Source organism: Salvelinus sp. IW2-2015, linkage group LG27 (assembly GCF_002910315.2).
Source record: "Salvelinus sp. IW2-2015 linkage group LG27, ASM291031v2, whole genome shotgun sequence".
Lineage (NCBI taxonomy): Eukaryota > Metazoa > Chordata > Actinopteri > Salmoniformes > Salmonidae > Salvelinus > Salvelinus sp. IW2-2015.
Window position 1 is genome coordinate 19,136,747 of NC_036867.1, and position 18,686 is coordinate 19,155,432.

Here is an 18,686-nt window from a genome sequence, read left to right on the forward strand (position 1 = left end):
TTATTTTAGATGATTACACCTAGCTATATAGTTAGCTAGCTAACTATATAGCTACTGAAACAGATGTCGTTTTGCTATGTTTTTGGGGAAGAACATTGTTTGCATCCATGAGCTAGCTAGCGTTTTTTTATGACCAGCACTATAGGTGCGCGAGACAACTTTACCAGCATCATAGCATACATATCGATGAATCGTTGTGACATATGAAATACGAGTGATAGTGTAATCAATGTGTAATAACTACGTAAACAATTTATGAACGTGTTAAATTATTATGTGACGTGCAGTCATATTCAGTTCCTGATTGGTCAACAAGCTTATTTGAAACGCCAAATAATGCTATTTGACATGTATCTTTTTTGACACGCAAACAACCAAACGGTGTTCCATAGAAATCCTGGTTGAGAATGAAACGAATGAACAAATGAACAACGAAACAGCACAGCAAGTAAGTGAAAGAAATAGGTTTTGATTATGTTTTACTGGTAATGGGGACATACTTAAATGCCAACAAAATAACTTTTTGGTCAGTGTGGTGTGTGTGTAACCTTTATTTAACTAGGCAAGTCAGTTAAGAACAAATTCTTATTTACAATGACGTCCTTTCCCTGGCCAAACCCGGACGACGCTGGGCCAATTGTGCGCCACCCAATTTTTTTTATATCCTTTATTTAACTAGGCAAGTCAGTTAAAAACAAATTCTTATTTTCAATGACGGCCTAGGAACAGTGGGTTAACTGCCTTGCTCAGGGGCAGAACGACAGGTTTTTACCTTGTCATCTCAGGGATTCGATCTTGCAACCTTTCGGTTTACTAGTCCAACGCTCTAACCACCTGCCACCCCAGGGACTCCCAATCATGGCCGGATGTGATACAGCCTGGATTCGAACCAGGGACTGTAGTGACGCATCTTGCACTGAGATGCAGTGCCTTAGACCGCTGTGTCCATGTGTGTGTGTGTGTTAACTATTTAACTGTACTAGAATGCTTAAAAGGCTGCATTCTTTTAAAATATATTGGTTATCGGTATCTGTATTGTTTTTTGGGGGGGCAAGGAAAATATTGGATATCGGTATCAGCGAAAAATGCCTGTAATGTCTTTTTCGTTATGTGTCGGACCCCAGTAAGACTAGCAGTCGCCACTGGTGTCGGCTAATGGGGATCCTAATAAATCAAATAATCTGTGGAAAGGGTTCTGGATGGAACCCGAAAGTGTTCTAGATGGAACCCAAAAGAGTTCTACCTGGAACCAAAAAGGGTTATTCAAAGGGTTCTCCTATGGGGACAGCCGAAGAAAACTTTTAGGTTCTAGTTAGCACCTTTTTTCTAAGAGTGACTATTATTTGGTTTGGAGGCTGACCTCTCTTGGCTTCCCCTCCTTGACCATGGCCCTCTTCCCCAGAAAGGGGCTTCCCTGTCTGTTCTCACCCTGCCTCTCCCCCCTCTTCTGTCACCCAGTCATACTGGTCTTCCAAGTCCTCCTCCTCTACTAAACCCCTCCTATACCCCTCCTCGACTTAGCTACAATAAACCAGAGACAGTATAGAAAATGAAACCACTTTTGGTTAAACCACAGGGTTAAATTTTAGCACCAAAGATGCGTGAGGGAGGGCCGAGCCAACTCACACAGTCACACACTGTCACGCAGCCGAGGAGAGAGAGGAAGGACAGCTGTGAAAACAACAGCTGGAGAATGAGTCGGAAGCACAGTTGCATTTGGATGCATTTTAATAATGTAGACAATTTTAGAGCAGTGTAGAATTTGCCAAAACAAAACAGAGGACATGTGACAGAGTTGATGGACACCCTATGTTCATCAATGGACAGAAAGTTCCACAGAATGGAATATAATCACGTGCTATCAGAAACCGCTGCACTTGACCGCAGGTTTAAGAAGTCAGCCTTCAGTGATGCCAGAGCGATTAATGAGGCTCTTCAAAGAATAACCTCAGCAGCAGGGAGGGACAGCCCCAGCAGTCAGCTGGCTCAGGCACCAGGGCAACAGGAAGAAGTGGGATCAGATGGGGCAGAAGCACCAGCAGTAGTGCCACAAACGTCTGCTGTTTGGATGCTGTTTGACGAGAGAGCAACTGGGGATGCAGTACGAAGGAATTTATCAGCAGATCCAAAGATCTACAGATCCTCTGAGCTGGTGGAAGGACAAGGCCTCTGTCTACCCACGGCTTACTAAAGTCATGACAGGAAGATTCTGCATAGTGGCCACATCTGTTCCCTCTGAGAGGGTCTTCTCAAACGGGATAAATAATTACTGAGAGAAGAAACCGAATCAGCCTCTCAAAAGTGAGGCAGCTTGCATTTCTGAATGCAAATCTCTCATAAAAACAAAATATAGTCAGCATTGCTGCATCAGCAGCATCAGCATGTTATAACCAGCAGTGCTGCTGGTTATAACATGGCAATAAATAAGAGAGAGAAAAGAGGGACCAGTTTCATGTTTTAAGTGGGATGCTGCAGTTTTGCACATTATTTATTTTTCTTTGATATGGTACAAAATTCTATTATTATGTTGTTCAGATTGTATTCATTTTGAATTGTTACATGTATATGCACTTTGTTTATATACATTAAAAAAGTTATACTTTAAATGCACATGTGTAATAGCATCCTTTTTTTACATTTATTTCAATTTGTGGGATGCTGCAGTTTTGCAAATTGTTATTTATTTTTCTTTGATATGGTGCAATATTATATTATGCTGTTCAGATTGTATTTGCTTTGAATGGTTAGATTTATATGCACTTTGTTTATATACTTTAAAAAGTTATACTTTAAATGCAAATGTTTAATAGCATTCTTTTTCATAACAAACCAATGCATTTTTAAATACATTGTGGTTAAGGTAGAGTATGATTTCATTTAATAATTTAATTGGAATTGTTTTGACACCAACCATACGCAAACTATCGCAAAATTCAAAACATATATTTTTTAAAGAGCCGTTTGGGAGCCAAAAGAGCCTTCTCTTTTTGGTGAGCTGAGCCGAACGAGCCGGCTCACTGAAAAGAGCCGGAATGTCCATCACTACATTTCATCATCTGTGGTCAAAAATCTGGTTTGAGAGCAGTCAAGCCATGATTGCTCCAAAAAACCTGAGCAATTGCGTTTCAGTAGACTGCTACAGGCTATGTTCATTGGCTAGAATTTCCCCGTGTAAGTTCTGAGTGTTGACATGTAGTAAGTATTTCTTCAGTGGAATTAACATCTCTGCTCTTCAACTAATTTACTGCGTGCGGCAATGCAGTTCTGCTTGCTCAAAGTCACACTCGCAAATTTACATCACCCGTTCTCTGCTCGCTCGACCACATTTCTTCTCTCCCGACTCGTGTTTGCTCCCGCAATGATGTTTCATCTTGCTCTCACGCCCGTTAGATTTTTTATCCAATTTGACTCCATAATTTTGAACCAACAAAATTGATTGTTTAAATTTTTTAAATCTGACTGTACAGTTGTTGAAAATGTGTTCTTTCTTATAGCTGTCACGCCCTGGCCTTAGTTATCTTTGTTTTCTTTATTATTTTAGTTAGGTCAGGGTGTGACATGGGGGATGTATGTGTTTTGAATTGTCTAGGTTTTTTTGTATGTTTATGGGTGCTGTGGCTTAGTTGGTTAAAGTGTCTAGTCTAGGTGTATGTATGTGGTTGTCTAGATTGGTTCTCAATTAGAGACAGCTGTCTATCGTTGTCTCTGATTGGGAACCATATTTAGGCAGCCATATTCATTAGGTAGTTCGTGGGTGATTGTCTATGTCTATGTTGCATGTCAGCACATTGTTTATATAGCTTCACGTTCGTCGGTTTGTTGTTTTGTTTAGTTTGTAAAGTGTTCTTCGTTTTGTCTTCGTGTCATTAAACGTAGAATGTATTCTAACCACGCTGCGCTTTGGTCCTCCTCTCTTCCACCATACGACGATCGTGACAATAACGTTTTCCGTGCCTAATCCTGATGAACAAACAGAGCTTTACATAAAATCAGATTATCACAATACAGACATTTTTTGCATGGACACATTATCAGGCCATATTGCTTTGATAAGGTAACTTAGCTAGCATAATCAGTTTTGTCTGTGTTGCCTCTTCATAGTGGCAAAGATTTAAGCTGATCCCAGATGAGCTCATACAACCCCAGCCCATAGGCAAACGTACTAAGCCTACCAAAGCACAGGTCATTACACGATCCACTCCGTTCCCAAGAGTGTGTCCCCACATTTCAGTAAGTCCCTTACACATGTACACATGCCTCTCTAATTGTAACTGTAGCGATTCGAGGCAGTGCAAAACCCCTTTCAGGTCTCGGACCCAGGTCACCTAGCCTGGAAGCAAACTTTCTAACCACTTCTCCAATGACAAGTCTACCTACATTCTTAGAAAAAGGGGTTATTTAGCTGTCCCCATAGGAGGCCCCTTTTTGGTTCCAGGCAGAACTCTTCTTGGTTCCAGGTAGAATTATGTTGGGTTCCATGTACAACCTTCTGTGTAAAGGGTTCTACCTGGAACCAAAAGGGTTCTACCTGGAACCAAAAAGGGTTGTTCAAATGGTTATCTTATGGGGACTGCCAAATAACCCTTTTAGGTTCTAGATAGCACCTTTTTCCCCTAAGAGTGTAGCCTATCTAGACAAGGGGTGTTACACTACCCCCTCCATCTTGGTAGGCTTAAAGACCCTGTCCGTATGCTTCACTGTATGGCAAACGACCCGTTTGCCAAGATGGAGGGGGTAGTGTAACACCCCTTGTCTAGATAGGCTAGTGAGGCACATATAACGCCTCATACAACAATGTAGCACAGTATAGACAACTCATAGTAAATACAGTACAATTTAATGTACTAGGGATACTGTAGGTTCAGGAGTTGTGAGGGTGTTGTTCACTTTAAAACATTGGTTGCTTATACACTATTCGCTTCATAAGCTATATCTAATGTAACTTGTAACTAATGATGCAAATATCAAAATGTAAACTGTATGTTTTGTTATTTCTAATTATGTTCTGTCTTAAACACAGTTACCATTTTCCTGTGCTCTCACACCCTCTAGTGGTAATGTGATGGAGCAAGGTTTGGAAAAAATTAACAGCATCTTATGGTATACGATATGTGATCATTTTTGACATTCAAATGACCTGTATATGAAATCAAAACTAATACTCTTCATACTCAATATCAATCTCTGGACTTTCAACTTAGTTCAAGCATCTCCATAATGCATCTTTTCTCTCCAGCACTCCCACATAACATCATTGCAGAGCACTTCATTCGAGGGCTAGGCCAGCCCACACACGTCAATGAATCCCTGCCATGAATATATGGGTAACAAAAAGTCGTAAACCCAGCTCCAAAGACATTGCATTACACTTTATAATAACCTACATGAATAATCAATGATAAAATTATGTATAAACAGGTGTAAATGCTAATGAACTGGAATGGCTATTATGCTTATCAATGCTTTTATATGTTTGTAAATCAAATCAAATCAAGTTTATTTTATATAGCCCTTCGTACATCAGCTAATATCTCGAAGTGCTGTACAGAAACCCAGCCTAAAACCCCAAACAGCAAGCAATGCAGGTGTAGAAGCACGGTGGCTAGGAAAAACTCCCTAGAAAGGCCAAAACCTAGGAAGAAACCTAGAGAGGAACCAGGCTATGAGGGGTGGCCAGTCCTCTTCTGGCTGTGCCGGGTGGAGATTATAACAGAACTATGCCAAGATGTTCAAAATGTTCATAGTGACAAGCATGGTCAAATAATAATCATGAATAATTTTCAGTTGGCTTTTCATAGCCGATCATTAAGAGTTGAAAATAGCAGGTCTGGGACAGGTGGCGTTCCATAACCGCAGGCAGAACAGTTGAAACTGGAATAGCAGCAAGGCCAGGTGGACTGGGACAGCAAGGAGTCATCATGCCCGGTAGTCCTGACGTATGGTCCTAGGGCTCAGGTCCTCCGAGAGAGAGAAAGAAAGAGAGAATTAGAGAGAGCAAGATTTTCAAAATGTTCATAAATGACAAGCATGGTCAAATAATAATCAGGAATAAATATCAGTTGGCTTTTCATAGCCGATCATTAAGAGTTGAAAACAGCAGGTCTGGGACAGGTAGGGGTCCATAACCGCAGGCAGAACAGCTGAAACTGGAATAGCAGCAAGGCCAGGCGGACTGGGGACAGCAAGGAGTCATCATGCCCGGTTTGCCGTGACGTATGGTCCTAGGCTCAGGTCCTCCGAGAGAGAGAAAGAAAGAGAGAAGGAGAGAATTAGAGAGAGCCAAGATTTTCAAAATGTTCATAAATGACAAGCATGGTCAAATAATAATCAGGAATAAATATCAGTTGGCTTTTCATAGCCGATCATTAAGAGTTGAAAACAGCAGGTCTGGGACAGGTAGGGGTTCCATAACCGCAGGCAGACAGCTGAAACTGGAATGAGCAGCAAGGCCAGGCGGACTGGGGACAGCAAGGAGTCATCATGCCCGGTTTGCCGTGACGTATGGTCCTAGGGCTCAGGTTCTCCGAAGAGAAGAAAGAAAGAGAGAACGAGAGAATTAGAGAGAGCATACTTAAATCACACAGGACACTGGATAAGATAGGAGAAGTACTCCAGGTATAACAGACTGACCCTAGCCCCCCGACACATAAACTACTGCAGCATAAATACTGGAGGCTGAGACAGGAGGGGTCAGGAGACACTGTGGCCCCATCAGAAAAAACCCCGGACAGGGCCAAACAGGAAGGAATATAACCCACCCACTTGCCAAAGCACAGCCCCCACACCACTAGAGGGATATCTTCAACCACAACTTACAATCTGAGACAAGGCCGAGTATAGCCCACAAAATCTCCACCCAGCACAAACCAAGGGGGGGCGCCAACCCAGACAGGAAGATCACGTCAGTAACTCAACCCACTCAAGTGACGCACCCCTCCCAGGGACGGCATGAAAGAGCACCAGTAAGCCAGTGACTCAGCCCCTGTAATAGGGTTAGAGGCAGAGAATCCCAGTGGAAGAGAGGGGAACCGGCCAGGCAGAGACAGCAAGGGCGGTTCGTTGCTCCAGAGCCTTTCCGTTCACCTTCACACTCCTGGGCCAGACTACTACACTCATTCATATGACCTACTGAAGAGATAAGTCTTCAGTAAAGACTTAAAGGTTGAGACGAGTCTGCGTCTCTCACATGGGTAGCAGACCGTTCCATAAAAATGGAAGATCTATAGGAGAAAGCCCTGCCTCCGCTGTTTGCTTAGAAATTCTAGGACAATTAGGAGGCCTGCGTCTTGTGACCGTAGTACGTATAGGTATGTACGGCAGGACCAACTCGGAAAGATAGGTAGGAGCAAGCCCATGTAACGCTTTATAGGTTAACAGTAAAACCTTGAAATCAGCCCTTGCCTTAACAGGAAGCCAGTGTAGGGAAGCTAGCACTGGAGTAATATGATCAAATTTCTTGGTTCTAGTCAGGATTCTAGCAGCCGTATTTAGCTATACTGAAGTTTATTTAGTGCTTTATCCGGGTAGCCGGAAAGTAGAGCATTGCAGTAGTCTAACCTAGAAGTAAACAATGCATGGATTAATTTTTCTGCATCATTTTTGGACAGAAAATTTCTGATTTTTGCAATGTTACGTAGATGGAAAAAAGCTGTCCTTGAAACAGTCTTGATATGTTCGTCAAAGAGAGATCAGGGTCAAGAGTAACGCCGAGGTCCTTCACAGTTTTATTTGAGACGACTTTACAACCATCAAGATTAATTGTCAGATTAACAGAAGATCTCTTTGTTTCTTGGGACCTAGAACAAGCATCTCTGTTTTGTCCGAGTTTAAAAGTAGAACGTTTTCAGCCATCCACTTCCTTATGTCTGAAACACAGGCTTCTAGCGAGGGCAATTTTGGGGCTTCACCATGTTTAATTGAAATGTACAGCTGTGTGTCATCCGCATAGCAGTGAAAGTTAACATTATGTTTTCGAATAACATCCCCAAGAGGTAAAATATATAGTGAAAACAATAGTGGTCCTAAAACGGAACCTTGTGGAACACCGAAATGTACAGTTGATTTGTCAGAGGACAAACCATTCACAGAGACAAACTGATATCTTTCCGACAGGTAAGATCTAAACCAGGCCAGAACTTGTCCGTGTAGACCAATTTGGGTTTCCAGTCTCTCCAAAAGAACGTGGTGATCGATGGTGTCAAAGGCAGCACTAAGGTCTAGTAGCACGAGGACAGATGCAGAGCCTCGGTCTGACGCCATTAAAAGGTCATTTACCACCTTCACAAGTGCAGTCTCAGTGCTATGATGGGGTCTAAAACCAGACTGAAGCATTTCGTATACATTGTTTGTCTTGTATACGAAATGCTTCAGTCTGGTTTTAGACCCCAATGTTTACACACAATGAAATATGAATATATTACTACTGTAGTATGTAAACTCTTTGTAAGTCGTTTATCAATGCTTATTCTTCATGAAAGTCAAACTTTTAAAATGTGATGTAGGCCTATGGATGGTAAAAGAAAACAAATGTACAACATGTTATGAATTTGCGAAGCTTACAAAATGTTATGAATTTGAAAAATCTATAATATGTTATGAATTCTAGCTAGGTGGCTAACGTTAGCTAGCTGGCTAACGTATGCTAGTTTAGGGTTAGAGGTTATGGTTAAACTTCTGTTCAGGAATTAGGTTAAAGGGTTAGAGGAAGGGTTAGTTAAAAAGGTTAAGGTTATGGGGAGGGTTAGCTAAAAAGGTTAGGGTTATGGGAAGGGTTAACTAAAAAGGTTAGGGTTATGGGAAGGGTTAACTAACATGGTAAATAGTTGCAAAGTAGCAAAAAAGTACTACGTAGTTGAAAAGTTAGCTCAAATGCTGGAGTTGTCTGATGAAATTCAAATTTGCAACCTTTGAGTACCACTTTCCATATTTTCAAGTATACTGGTGGCTGCATGCCAACCGTATTATCTCCCAAGGGAATTCTCCTCGGTTATTGTTACAGCTGTGTATATCCCTCCTCAAGCCGATACCACGACTGCCCTCAAGGAACTTCACTGGACTTTATACAAACTGGAAAACATATATCCTGAGGCTGCATTTATTGTCACTGGGGATTTTAACAAAGAAAATTTGAGAACAAGGCTACCTAAATTCTATCAGCATATTGATTATAGCATTCACGATGGTAAACACTGGATCACTGCTACTCTAACTTCCGCAATACATACAAGGCCCTCCCCTCCTTTCGCCAAATCTGACCACGACTCCATTTTGCGCCTCCCTTCCTATAGGCAGAAACTCAAACAGGATGTACCCGTGCTAAGGACTATTCAACGCTGGTCTGACCAATCGGAATCCACGCTTCAAGATTGTTTTGATCACGCGGACTGGGACATGATCCAGGTAGCCTTAGAGAAAAATATTGATGTATACACTGATTCGGTGAGTGAGTTTATAAGGAAGTGTATTGGAGATGTTGTGCCTCCTGTGACTATTAAAACCTACCATAACCAGAAACCGTGGATAGATGGCGGTATTCGTGCAATACTGAAAGTGCGAACCATCGCATTTAACCATGGAAAGGTGACTTGGAAAATGGCCAAATACAAAAAGTGTAGTTATGTTTCCAGACAAACTAAACACCTTCTTTGTCCGCTTTGAGGATAATATAGTGCCACTGATTTGGCCCGCTACCAAGGACTGTGGACTCTCCTTCTCCGTGGCCAACATGAGTAAGACATTTAAACGCGTTAACCCTCGCAAGGCTGCCGGCCCAGACAGCATGCATAGCCGCGTCCTCAGAGCATGCGCAGACCAGCTGGCTAGTGTGTTTACGGACATATTCAATCTCTCCCTATCCCAGTCTGCTGTCCCCACATGCTTCAAGATGGCCACCATTGTTCCTGTATCCAAAAAGGCAAAGGTAACTGAACTAAATTACTATCACCCCGTAGCACTCACTCCTGTCATCATGAAGTGCTTTGAGAGACTAGTCAAGGATCATATCACCTCCACCTTACCTGTTACCCGACTTGTAGCGTGTCACTCATCAAAAATAGAACCAAGTTCTGTTTTAGCGCCTGGCAACCCATGCGCTCGTTGACGCGTACAAACAGTTTGGATGAAATGATTGAATAACATGTATGTGTACATTTATTTTGTAACGCTTACGCAAGCAAGTGGTGTGGTCAGCATGTAGGTAAATAATAAAACATTTGAATAACATATTCAACACAATACCGTACTTATTTCATAAGGCCTTATTTTGAGGGCCTAGTTTTTCCCAAATACAGGGGCCTGAAACTCAAACCAAAGATCTGTATATAATGACGAAACGCTCATGTCTCAGCCCTAACAACGGGAGTCGTTGTCCTAAAAGCGGGAAGGCAGGCGACAAGCTTAGGTCCAAAATAAGCCCATAAAAACGCATTGGGCTTATTTGGGACAGATTTTGGACATAGTGAAACCTCTCGCTTCGTCTCTTCCTCTCTGATCATACACATCAATTTGAACCAAAACCATACCCATCATTATCATATTCTCCAGCATGCTCTACTGCAGATAGATTTTTTGGGTTTGTTTCAATATCGATTTTGTGCATGTACATTAATCGTTTAATCTTATGCTACACAAAGATAAATAACATAACTTTTTCTAATCTAATTAATTAAGTTAGTTACATTTTTTGCACCCGTTACTGAAATGTTTGTTCCAGTTGAAATGGTTTAGGTAGTCATCACACAATATTCTTAGCTCTGGCACCTATTCTGAATGCAGGTGAATACAAATTCTAACTGTTGGATATTCTAATTTGGGTTGGATTCTGATAAGAATTACACATTGCTTTCATAAACCAGCAAAATGATACTTGCAGGTAGGGTTGAGAAATTCTGGTGAATTTCCAGGTTTTCCAGAAATCATGGTTGAACGTTGCCTCGCAACAGAAGCAGGAAATCTGAAATCCTTAAACCAGGATTTTGGGAAAATCTGAGAATTTGCAACCCTACTTGCATGCTTAATGTGGCCTGAGGTATGAACTGGGGTTCAATTATGTACTTATTGCTGAAGGTACAAAGGATGACCTTACAGGGTAAGGGTACCATTACAAGTCTTTGTACCCCTTTAGGAACAAATCTAAACCTTTTTTTTCCTGTGTGTAATACAATGTCCAGAAACTCATGGTGTACAGGCCACATTAGGCCTGCAAGTCATATTATGCTGGCTTGCAAGGTGATGTGTAATTCCTATTGGAATCCAGCCAGCGTGGGGAGATCTAACTTTTAATCACCCACAACCTATATTCAGCATGACTGGCAGTGTTGGAAGAGTAAGCTATGAGACTTCCTAAAGCATCTAAACGTCTTCAACCATTTCACTAATGGTTGCAATAACTCAAAGTAACATATTGGATTAGTTTTGAAAATGTTTGTAATTTATGTTTAGGTAGCATAAGATTAATTAATGAATCAATCAATGTACATGCACAAATATAGATATTGAAACAAGCAAATGAAAATCAACCTGCAATAGAGCATACTGGGAAACACAAAAATTATGGGCATGGTTTTGGTTCAAAGTGATGTGAGTTTTAGTCCCCCGTAGTACTGTACAGTAAAATAGGCTTTCAAAATAAGGCCTTATGAAATACATAGTAGTGTGTTAAAAATGTTTGGGTAAAAATAATGACATACTCACTTAGGATCTCACTTGGGGAAGTCCACAAGACCATACATGTATGAATATGACAACCATGTCTCTGTCACTAACAAATACAGGTATGAGTGGTAACTCTACAATTTACTCGAAAGGCAAGGCACTCTGGGAAATATTTTGATAAGGCTTTACACTCAGCAGTGGGTTAATTTAACACTGTTCCGTGTCTATATGGGTCCATAGACTCAACACTTTCAGTGTTGATTCAACACTCAGTGTGAAATTGTTAGTTTTTTTAACACTGGAGAATTTGCTGTGTAGCAACAGATGTTATACTATTCCCATAGATATAATTGCTTTTGCTTCTACAGTACACATTTCTCCCTTGACCACTCCATTCTCTTTTGATCTACAGAACAGAGTAAACAATTGACCCCTGCCTTCAACATGTCTTTCTGCTCACAAGTCCGGGACCAAGTTCCGTGGGTGCCATAATGGCCCCATCCCTAGCTTCGATGTTTAAGCAATACCCAGTGGCCCATATAGTGATGGTACACGATTAATACAATAAGTACACATTTTTATTTTATTTTATTTGCTGCACCCATTGTTACCCGAGTCCCTGGTCGTCTATGATAAAGTACATCGACACACCTCTTAGGCCCACAGGTCTGTTGTGTGCCAACTCTGCTCGGCCGAGGCGGTCGGAAGAAATCCTTGTTTCCATTTTGACTTCACACTCAGACCCTATTACCGTGAGAAATGGCAGTGTCGCTTCTGAGGCAAATAGTGGGACTTTTGAACTTTCAGTCATTCCTGTGTTCTTGCTGTATTCAGGACTTTTAAAGATGTAGCGACCGGTTCTTTGCTCAGTCTTGGCACCAACATGGCAAGACATGCAGCTGCCAACCCGATGGAGAGATTTCCCTCAGACACAGTCTCTGTGAAAGCAAAAGCGTGTCTCAGGTCACCTGCATCTCTGTCCAAAACAGTTGGTACAGTGAGGCTTCCCTTTGATTACCCGGGGGAGACTGACTGCACAACAGCGTCTCAGGTCCTCTCCAAATAAATCAAATCAAACCATGTCAAGGTGACTGGGAATATGGTCGAATACAAACAGTGTAGTTATTCCCTCCGTAAGGCAATCAAACGCCAGTATAGAGACAAAGTGGATTCACAATTCAACGGCTCATACACGAGATGTATGTGGCAGGGTATACAGACAATCACGGATTACAAAGGGAAAACCAGCCAAGTCACGTACACCGTCGTATTGCTCCTGGACAAGCAAAAACACCTTCTTTGCCCACTTTGAGGATAACACAGTGCCACCGACGTGGCCCGCTCCCAAGGACTGTGGGATCTCGAGAATGAGGTCTGATAGAAACTGTCTCTGAGCCTGTTGGTATCTACAAGCCATCAGACTGCTGAACACTTGAACAGGACTGACCACCTGCTCTGATTACGCGCCACCCTAGCACACATGCATACACCCACACAGACATACACACACACACACACACACACACACACACACACCACACACACACACACACACACACACACACACACACACACACACATATACTGTACAATCATGCTACACACACACACACACATCACAACTGCTGTTACCAGATTGTTATTATACTGCTCAGTTTATACATTGCCCCTCATCCCCCTCTTCCCCAATACAAGTGTAAATATTGGACTGTAAATTGTGCCTTCCTGTTTTACAAATGTGATAAATGTTTATTATTATAAATGTTTATTATATTCTTGTCACACCCTGATGTTTCACCTGTCTTTGTGCTTTTCTCCTCACCCATCCATGTGTCGCCTATCTTCCCCATTATTCCCAGTGTATTTATACTTGTGTTCTCTGTTTGTCTGTTGCCAGTTTGTTTTGTTTCGTCAAGCCTACCAGCGTTTTTTGCCGTGCTCCTGTCTTTCTCTAGTTCCTGTTTTCTAGTTTTCCCAGTTTTTGACCATTCTGCCTGCCCTGACCCTGACTGCCGTTCTGTACCTTCTCGCACCACCCTGGATTATTGACCTCTGCCTGCCCTGACCCTGACCGCCGTTCTGTACCTTTCGGACTTGTCATGACTTCCGCCGAAGTTGGTCCCTCTCCTAGATCGGGCGGCGTTCGGCGGTCGACGTCACCGGCCTTCTAGCCATCGCCGATCCACCTTTCATTTTCCATTGGTTTTGTCTTGTCTTGTCTTTCCTCACACCTGGTTTCATCAATTACATGTTGTGTATTTAACCCTCTGTTCCCCCCATGTCCTTGTCCGGAATTGTTGATTGTAAGAGTTTGTGCACGTTATGTCTGGCGTGCGAAGGGTTTCGTCCCATTGTATTTATTTATTGTTTTTGTTCACAGTGATTTTTATTATTAAACTGTAACACAGTCTTTGCTCTCCTGCGCCTGACTTCTCTGTACGCACGCATTACAGGACTCTGACCTGGATTACTGACCTCCGCCTGCCCTTGACCTGCCATTTGCCTGACCCCTGTTTTTGTAATAAACGTTTGTTACTTCAAAACTGTCTGCATCTGGGTCTTCTCCTGAGCTTTGACAATTCTACTGAGCCATTGACTTTATGTTCTTATTCTTATCTTTCATTATTTCTTATTGTTGCACTGTCGAGAAGGAACCTGCAAGTAAGCATTTTGTTGGATGATGTATACCATGTGTTTCCCTTACATATGACTAATACAACTTGAAATTCGTTAGTTGCATATAATTACAGTAAATCAGAAAATGAACAATATAATAGAAGTTGAAAGGCATAGATGACGATGTACTGTATACCAGCTTTAAGATTCACAGCGACCTCATCTCTTAAATTGGCCCTCGTCTCACGTCTCAATTATGATAGCTCATGTGTGGTGAGCACTCTAGAGCAAAATGGCGGTCGTGCATATGAGTTACCCATGAAAAGTGCTGTGAGACTTAGAGGGATAGTTCAGTCATTTGATGTTTTTGCATATTTTTCAACTTAGTGTTGTCTTGAGTTGTACAATATGTTTGTTACCTAAATATTTAAAGGCCCAGTGCAATCAAAATGATGTTTTGTATCAGATTGTAAAACAGCTGATGAAACTAACACTGTAAAAGTGTGAAAAAAAATGTTATCAGTGTTATTTCCTGATAGTTCCTTGTTGAAAATACAATTTACACAGGACCTTCTAATCAGCAGGTTTTGCATGGGGGGAGTTTCTGTTGCTTAGAGACATCACCATGTGGTAAATTAGTTAATGAACCCACAAAACACAATAGAAAACAGGCTACCTAAATATGGCTCCCAATCAGAGACAACGACTGACACCTGCCTCTGATTGAGAACCATACTAGGCCAAACACATAGAAATATAACAACAGAACAAAACATAGAAAAACAACATAGAATGCCCACCCCAACTCACGCCCTGACCAACTAAAATAAAGACATAAAAAAGGAACTAAGGTCAGAACGTGACGCACTGGGTGTAGGTAATCAGTAAATGAGTGTGGTATTTTGAATGGCAGTGTTTTCCAAACGATACACAAGACCTGTTCGTTTTGAATGATGTGTCTAATGTAGAGAACTGTGTTTAGTGTTTTGCAAAAAGTGTGTTTTATGATTGCAAACTGAGTGTAAAGCAGATAATGTGCTTGCAGTTTTGCAGACTTGGTCTGAAGATGAGGTACATGAGTTAATGGTTTCACTGAGTGTGCCTCAAGTACCACTTTTAGCGATTGTAAAAAACGGTAATATTACAGTACACCTACTGTAATATAAATATGTATCAAAGCAAGTACTGTGTAATGACTCACAGTATAATACCTTACAATTGACTGTATTATACTGGGAAAAAAAGAAATGCTACCGTAATCGGAATTAATGAATGTTTTTAGTTCTGCACTACTCTCTCCTCTCCTATCATCTCTCCTTCTGCTAAATCCTGGTCCCTCCTGTCTCCCGATTCTGCCTCTTCGACCCTACTCTCCTCCCTTTCCGCGTCCTATGTCCCCTTTCCTCCCGGACGGATCGGCCCTCCCCTCCTGCTCTGTGGCTTAGTGACTCATTGCAAGCTTGCAGAACAGGGCTGCAGGCAGCAAAAATGGAGGAAAACAGACCTATCATCCTTTCACTCCCTCCTCTCCATCTTCTCTTCCTCTGTATCTGTTGCTAAAGCCACTTTCTACCACTCTAAATTTCAATCTTCTGCCTCTAACCCTAGGAAACTCTTTTCCTCCTCTCTCTCTGCGGATAACTTTGTCAACCACTTTGAAAAAAAGGTTGACGACATCCGCTACTCATTCACTCAGCATATTGAGTCCACTGGTCTCACTCACACAGAAGTACCCTAAACATTGACCTCTTTCTCCCCTCTATCTCCAGATGACATCCTGTGAATAGTGAGGTCTGGCCACCTGGCAACCTGCCCACTCGACCCTATCCCCTCCTCCCTTCTCCAGACCTTTTCTCATTCCTCACTTCCCTCATCAACTCATCCCTGACCACTGGCTGCATCCCCTCTGACTTCAAAATGGCCTGAGTTACTCCCCTCCTCAAGAAACCAACACTCGACTCATCTGACATCAAAAACTATAGACCTGTATCTCTTCTTTGTTTTCTTTCCAAGACACTTGAGTGTGCTGTATCTGATCAAATTTCTCTTTCTCTCTCAGAATGATTTTCTTGACCATAACCAATCATGCTTCAAGACGGGCCTCTTAACCAAGACTGCTCTTCTCTGTTTAACAGAGGCTCTCCACACTACCAAAGCTGACTCTCTCTCCTCGGTTCTTATCCTCCTAGATACAGTACCAGTCAAAAGTTTGGACACACCTACTCATTCAAGGGTTTTCTTTATTTTTACGATTTTCTACATTGTAGAATAATATTGAAGACATCAAAACTATGAAATAACACATATGGAATCATGTAGTAACCAAAAAATAAACAAATCAACATATATTTTAGATTCTTCAAGTTAGCCACTCTTTGCCTTGATAACAGCTTTGCACACTCTTGGCATTCTCTCAACTAGCTTCACCTGGAATGATTTTCCAACAGTCTTGAAGGAGTTCCCACATATGCTGAGCACTTGTAGGCTGCTTTTCCTTCACTCTGCGGTTCAACTCATCCCAAACCATCTCAATCGGGTTGAGGTTGGGTGATTGTGGAGGCCAGGTCATCTGATGCAGCTCTCCATCACTTTCCTGATCAAATAGCCCTTACACAGCCCGGAGGTGCATTGGGTCATTGTCCTGTTGAAAAACAAATGATAGTCCCACTAAGGGCAAACCAGATGGGATGGTGTATCGCTGCAGAATCCTGTGTTAGCCATGCTGGTTAAGTGTGCCTTGAATCCTAAATAAATTACAGACAGTGTCACCAGCAAAGCACCACCACACCTCCTCCTCCATGCTTCACGGTGGGAACCACACATGCAGAGATCATCCGTTCACTTACTCTGCATCTCAGAAAGACAAGGCGGTTGGAACCAAAAATCTCAAATTTGGTCTCATCAGACCATTGGACAGATCTCCACCGGTCTAATGTCCATTGCTTGTGTTTCTTGGCCCAAGCAAGTCTCTTCTTTTTGGCGTCCTTTAGTAGCAGTTTCTTTTGGTAGTCAGGCCTACTACTGTTGTGTCGTCTGCAAACGTGATGATTGAGTTGCAGGCGTGCGTGGCCACACAGTCATGGATGAACAGACACTACTGGTGTCCCCCAGGGCTCTCTTTTTCTCTCTATACACCAAGTCCCTCTGCTCCGTCATATCCTCACATGGTCTCTCCTGTCATTTCTATGCAGATGACACTCAACTACTTTTCTCCTTCCCCAATCTGACACCCAGGTGGCGACACGCATCTCTGTGTGCCTGGCAGATATCTCAAATTAGATGTCGGCCCATCACTTCAACCTCGACAAGACGGAACTGCTCTTCCTACCGGGGAAGGCCTGGGGAGGAACAACTCCACAGTGTCACCTCCCAAAGAACCTTGGCGTGACCCTGGACAACACCCTCTCGTTCTCTGCAAATGTCAAAGCAGTGACCCGCTCCTGCAGGTGCATGCTCCACAACATCCGTAGAGTACGACCCTACCTCACACAGGAAGAGGCGCAGGTCCTAATCCAGGCACTTTTCCTCTCCTGTCTGGACTACTGTAACTTGCTGTTGGCTGGGCTCCCCACTTGTGCCATCAAACCCCTGCAACTTATCCAGAATGCAGCAGCCCGCCTGGTTTTCAACCTTCCCGAGTTCTCTCACATCACCCCGCTTCTCTGCGCACTCCACTGGCTTCCAGTCAAAGCTCGCGTCCACTACAAGACCATGGAGCTTACCTACGGAACAGCAAGAGGAACCGCCCCTCCCTACCTTCAGGCAACGCTCTAACCCTAGACCCCAACCCGAGCACTCCATTCTGCTCTTCTCTGTCCTGGCACCCCAATGATGGAACCAGCTTGCCCCTGAAATTAGGCAGAGTCCGTGCCCATCTTCCGAAAATATCTGAAACCCTACCTCTTCAAACAGTACCTTAAATAATCGTTCTCCTCTTCACCTAAACCCTTCCCCATAAAAATGTTTTGAACAAAATAAAAATAACGCTTAACCAGCACTTGCACTTGACTTGACCCCACATCTGTAACCTGCCTCCACACTTCACACCAAATATGTACTTGCACACTTCCCGTCGTGGATTTAGGGCGTTTACACTATTGTTAAATTCATAATAGGGATTTTGCAAGTGCACACTTCGGGAGAAGAGAGTGCTCTTTGACGAGTGCCTGCCCTTGGATGTTAAACAGCAAATCAAACACTTCCAATTAGGATGATCAAGAGCAGGAAACCAAATCGCACAACGAGCAATTTCACCATCAGATAATTAACCGCATGTAATGCCCAGTGTTAGAAGACACACCTAAAATATGCTCACATCAATTATGCTCAGAGGGTAATCGAGAGTTGCCACTAGGTTTTAGTGTCAGCAACAAAACTGAAATATGCTGATTACGTATAAACAAAGCTGGGATGACAGC